This window comes from Arachis hypogaea, chromosome 5, assembly GCF_003086295.3.
Source record: "Arachis hypogaea cultivar Tifrunner chromosome 5, arahy.Tifrunner.gnm2.J5K5, whole genome shotgun sequence".
Lineage (NCBI taxonomy): Eukaryota > Viridiplantae > Streptophyta > Magnoliopsida > Fabales > Fabaceae > Arachis > Arachis hypogaea.
In genome coordinates this window covers 79,909,255-79,915,545 of record NC_092040.1, presented here as the reverse complement: position 1 = coordinate 79,915,545, position 6,291 = coordinate 79,909,255, and the positions used below count along the sequence as shown (strand labels likewise).

Genomic DNA, 6,291 nt, shown 5'->3' with positions numbered 1-6,291 from the left:
TCTGCTTCCAAACCTTAGGAAATGGAGAGATTCATCATCAAGGTTCATCAAGACCATCTCTATGAAGTAGTGGCAAAGGAAAAGGTGATCCTTGAGGTCCCTTTTTGGCTCAAAAAGGATGAATACCTGGAGATCCAACAAGAAATCTGGGGAAGAGGTTGGGAAGTTCTAACGAACCCTATCTCGAAAGTTGGGATCTTAATGGTACAAGAGTTTTATGTCAATGCTTGGGTCACTAAAAAGCATGACACTAGTGTGAACCCACATCCCAAAAATTGGTGCACCATGGTCCGAGGGCGTCTCTTGGATTCGGAAAATGTAAGGTTGGCGCTCCAACTACCATTGATGTAAGGAGACCCACACCCTTATACTAGAAGAGTCAATTTCGATCAGAGGCTGGACCAAGTCCTCTCAGACTTCTGTGTGGAAGGAGCACAGAGGAGAAGGAATGATCAAGGCAAGCCTTCACAACTAAGAAGGCTTGACCTCAAGCTCGTAGCTAGAGGACGGTTGGAATTCATCCAATGCTCTATCATCCCTACTAGCAACCGGTCCAAAGTGACCATTAACTAAGCCATCATGATTCATTGCAATGGAATCTTTGCAGCTTACACCTCAAAGATGCCCAGCCTCTCCATTACAGAGAGAAGCATGACGTTTATGCTTGACCCTAGGTCACACAGAGCCTTCTTAAAGGTAATTGTTCCTATGGTGTAGGGAATTAGGAAGCGTCCGGGATCTGGTAGCTTTTGCAGAAACTAAGGCATTGAGTTCCTTGGTGAGCACTGAGGGTTCTTCCTCCAATGTCTCTGTTCCAAACAATTTGCATTCAGCTTCATCAAAATTCCTAAGTACCGAGCAACTTGCTCTTTCCTAGTTTCTTCTTCCACATCAGGGGAAGACTATTCTTCAGAGTCCATAATCTGTAACAAGGCATCCAAGGGAACCTCTATGGTCTCCTCATGAGCTCTGGTTTTCTTTTGTTCTTCAAGAAGGGGTCTTGAGTGGGCATTGAATGCCCATCCTCTCCCATTGTGGCGTTCAATGCCAGAACTTGTTCCTCTTTGGGCGTTGAACGCTGACGATCAGATTTCCTATCGGTAAGGAAATATAAAAATATAATCGCGTTGTAAGTACAGCTTCTAAACCAACAAAAAATCATTTCGTACAAACGTTTGGTTGTCACAAGTAACAAACCCCTTTGTAATTGTCACAAGTAACAAACCCCTTTGTAATTGTCACAAGTAACAAACCCCTTTGTCACAAGTAATAAACGTCTTCTCAAGGAATTGCAGGGAAGTATGAATTATTATTGGTTATGCAAAGGTATATTTTGGGGTTTTGAAAAGGTTTTGAACAAGAGAAAGAGATTACAGGAATTAATAAATTAATAACTAATAAAACTCTTGGCAAGGTATGAAAACTAGAAGTCCTATCCTAGTTATCCTTATCAATGGTGATGAGAATTATATTTTTGCTACCACTAAGTCAACCTCTAACTATGAAGGTCAGTTAAGTGTACAAATTAATTTAACACCTAAAGTCCTAGTCAACTCCTTAAGGAAAGACTAGAGTTATAGGAATCTAAATTAATCAGCAAGAATAACAATTATCAATCACGATGAGTTTGATAACTCTAGAGTTACCAATTAATCAACCAAAGTCAAAAGGGAAAAATATAACATTACAAGAAAAACACCCATTCAGGTACACTTGAAAAGTGTAGCCAAAAGTGAAAAAAATGATGCCTTAGGCTACGGCTACGCTTTTTGGACTACGGCTACGCTTTTTGGGGTGATTCCTATTCGGCCGTTGCCTATTCTCAAAGGCTACGCTTTTCTGCACTAAGGGCTATGCTTTTGGCGTTTGGGAATAGGCTACGCTTTTCAAGTGATGCTGTCTAGGACCAAAGGCTACGCTTTTCAGCTTTTATTTTTCCAGAATAGGCTACGTTTTCAACGCTATTGCATCACTTGTAAAACGTAGCCACATTGTATACCATAGCTACTTTTTATATGCGTAGCCTTAGGTCCCTCTTTTTTTTTGTATACTATAGCTACTGTATATAAGTGTAGCCTTAGGCCTCATTTTTTTTGTTGTGCACTATAGCTACTGTATATAAGTGTAGCCTTAGGTCTTATTTTTTTTCTATATATATATATATATATATATATATATATATATAATTATCTAATAATTATTAATACAACATAATAGTTAATATGATTACATGTATAATAATTCTGCATTTTTATTTAAATGAATTGAATATTACAAAATAAAAATAAATACATAATTATACTGAATAATTTCTCTAAATAACAAATTATCTGTAAACAATATATATTTACAATGATCCAAAAATACTAGAATAAAAGTTAATTTTGAATATTCATACATCTCACACTAAATTAAGCATAGCTATATCAAAATAAGCATGAGATCACTTAGAATTTACTATTAATACTCTACGAAAAACTAAATTAAAATATTATATCCTACATAAATATCTTCTAATAAAAATTATTAGTCAACCATACATATATTCATTCCGAATACTACTCCATCTTAACCAATAAACCACAATCATAAACAAATTAATCTTCATTATCATCCTCGATATTATCCTGCATAATTATATAGAAAAATAGATAAAAAATATTTATAATGACATTTGTAATTATAAAAATAAAAATTTAAAATAATTATTTAACAAGGCAAAAATTCAGATATAAAATATAAATTAATTGTTTAGATATTCTTAATTAGTTTTCAACATTGAGACATTCATGGGGTGTTTCGCCTTTAATTTCCCTAAGGACAAATGTAGATACGAGCTTTCCACTAAACACACGTAGAATATATGCTTATCTTCTACCCTTAATTGGCTTAGAAATAAGCCAAATTCAAAATGTTAAAGTCATTCCTAACTTTTTATTATTAGTGCTCAATCCACATATGATAGATCATGAGAAAGTAAAATAAATAAATTACTAGTGTTAGTTCTTTTTCATTGAAAAAAATGGGTGGTATGACTTGCTTCCCTCAGAGACAATGGCCAACACGAGTTGTGACTTGTTATGCTCAACTTCACAGGAAACAATGGGTGTCCCATTGAAACCCAAAACCTGTAACAGAATAAACAGAAATAAATAGATATGTAACAGTAAGAAAATGAAATGCTAAATAATGAGTAGAAAATTTTGGTCAACTACGAGAATACAGAAGATAAAGTAAGGGAAGAACCATTCAATATGCCAGGCAAACAAAAGAACAAAATATTCAAATCCTTGATGGGAAAGATAGTATATAATTCTGAAGCAACAAGTTGAGTGGCAAACTCAATAAGTATCCATGTAGGATAGAGATAACTAAAAGATTACTACTAAAACCACTTCATCATAACAACGGTGAAATCAACGTCAGGAAATTCAAGATCACATTATAGGCAAATGTCAACCAGCACAATCCCTTGAAGGCATAAACACATTATGAAAAAAAATCAACTTTATTTTGTCCATTGCATATTATATATATAAACATGAAGGAAATGTAAACATACGGGTCTGCACGGCTGAGTCTGCAGAGTTCACAATAAAATTTATCAGGTACTGGCAGGACACCTTCCATAGGTTTTTCTGGAACAATAACACAATTTATATGCTACCACACATGGCATCGTGGATCGTCACACTGCAATAAGATGAGAAAAAAATTAATTCCATAATGAAATGTCGAATATAGGAAACAAGAGGTCCTATTGAAAGTACGTGCAATTTAAAAGAACATCTGCAAATGCACAGAATATATCGAATATTACACCTTGACCAATGGATCTATATCCAATGTACTTCCGCAGATACAACGAATCTTTGTATCTGATTGAAAGGAATCATCTTTTTCACCTTTAATTTTCACATTACTGCTATCTGAGGCTCCTTGTCCCTTTGATGCAAGGTCAGTGGCACCATATATCTGCATTTTTCTGGGCCAAGAAAAAAAGGTGAACAAAGAACCAACATAAACCAGACACAAATATATGCACCGCATATGACTATCTAAGTATTTTATATCAAGCAGAATACCATCAAACTTGTTGCCAAGACTTACCTACACACAAACCCAGAATCAGTCTTATTCCTTTTTGTATGAATTAAGAGTCAAATCAATCAACAACACTAAGCAGCAAAATGTGCACTCATACAAAGGTTTTGGTCATTTTGATACTTTGCCAGAACTAATGGCAGCAACAATAACTGGAAATCTCACAAACCAGTTGCGGCTATCGTCGGCAAAAATCTCGCAACAGAAATAAAAAATGGTAATAACAACAAGGTGGTCTACAAGACTTCCAAGTGAAATGCCAAAAACATCGACATACAATCCACTTTGGTTACATATAATGCACACAAACAGTCATATATGCAACAGGCTTAGTTGGACCAAATAAATAAAAAACAGAAGAATATATTGCCAATATCTTACCTGCGATAGTGTCGCGCGGAAAGTCAAAATTCCTCTACTAAGAGTAAGAAACCAAATTTAGAAACAAATTGATTCAGTAATGTATAAACCGCAAAAACTACTCATGCTAAATTTCATATAACTACAGAACATTGAGAACAAAATTGCAAATGAAACAAATTAAACATGGGGTGGATGACATGATATACAGACCATATTGAAGGAGTTGGATACTTTATCTTACCTTTGATTGGTTGGACCTCTCGAGCTGCAGGAAGGCCATGCAAGCCAAAACTAACAATGCAATAAAAATCCCCTTCATGCTGTGATTATTGAAAGGTATAAAAAAATTGAACACTTGTTTACAATCTAGTTAAATCTAAAGAGACAAGCAAAATTGAATGAACAGATCTTGCAAAAATTAATCAAAAACACCCAACAAAAGAAAAGTAAATCAAAATAGTAAAGAAAGCATAGTGGATTGGCAAAGTTAGCAAAAGCAAATGCAGATCATTAGATCAGTGTAATACATGAAAATTCTGAAAAATTGACTTGAAGGAGATGAATAAGCACTTAAAAATATGTTCCTTTTGCTTCACTCAAATTTTAACTCCAGTTGGCACAGTCTCAGAGAAAGACCAAACTTTGAAATGATGAATTCAATGATAGGAATATTTAGGAACATGAAGCTCAACTCAAAACACATGGAATTAGTTAACAGATAGAGTGAAGAGGAGGTACCTGTCACGGATTTGAACTTGTTCCATCATGGACGCCATTCTTTGCTGATAAGCTTCTGGAAGTGATTCCAAACCAGCTAACGTGCTCTTATCCATGACTTAATTCAATTAAACTCAACCTAGTGTTCTACATTCACATTAATCATATATGATCTGTTAAACACGATTTTACAATGAAATAATATGTTGAACTAATTATGGCGAGATATATGATCTGGTATTAATCAACCCAATTAATTAGCAGATGGATCAAAATCGAATTGAGAAAACTAATCCAAATAGAAACCGGAACCTGAAGAAGAGATCTGAGGAGATTGCAGCAGAACTTTTCAAAGGAGAGAATTGCATCCGCACCCTTGGAATCGAAAACGGAACTGATGAAACGCCTGCAGAGACATCGAAATTGAAATTGAAATGAGAATGAAATGAAAGTTGGAGAGAGAGAGAGAGGTTGGGAGTATGAACATACAGGAAGTAATCGTAGAAGCCAAAAGTGAGGATAGGAGCATGGCAAGCCCTAGCAGCGGTGGCGGCTTTAATTGACCCTAGGAGCGACGATAGTGCATGGCGGAATAGCCTCCTTCTCTCTCGCATCGCGTCTTCGTCCTTTCTCTCCATCTCGTCTGTGAATCGTCTTTCTCTCTCTCTCTCCTCTGGACTCCCTCCTCCACGACGGCGATGGCGGCGGCTATAGCGGTGTTGTGGCGGTGACCCCCTCTCACTCTCTGTTCTCTCGCTCGTGCTCCCATCTCTGTCTTCCTCCTCTCCTCCCTCTGGTTCACTCATTCTCTTAGATCTGGGTGTGTGTGTGAAAGGAAAGGCTGCATGCATTTGAACAATTAATTGGAAGGGGAGTTAGGGTTTTGAACAATTAATTGTCAGGGTTGCGAGGGTTTATGAAGTAGGTGCAGGGAGGCAGGGTTGTGAGGATGAATGAAGGTGCGTTCTTTGGAGGGAATGACAAAAATTTTACTAAGTGTATGTGACTTTGCTTTCAGGGAAAAGAGGAAAAAAATTCACTAAGTGTCAAATTTTTTGTTGTAGATACATTAGGCATCACTTTTAAAACGCACCCAAAATTTAATAA

The 6,291-nt window shown here is 36.1% G+C and overlaps 1 long non-coding RNA gene across 1 annotated transcript; it reads right to left on the bottom strand.

Annotated features, from left to right (window-relative positions):
• Positions 1-3,093: 3,093 nt before the first annotated feature.
• Positions 3,094-3,960, bottom strand: LOC112799724 (uncharacterized). The gene is made up of 3 exons (XR_003201192.3): positions 3,823-3,960; positions 3,563-3,693; positions 3,094-3,128 (listed from the first exon to the last, which is right to left on the bottom strand). It is a non-coding gene; the product is annotated as an uncharacterized lncRNA (long non-coding RNA).
• Between the last annotated feature and the right edge of the window lie 2,331 nt (positions 3,961-6,291).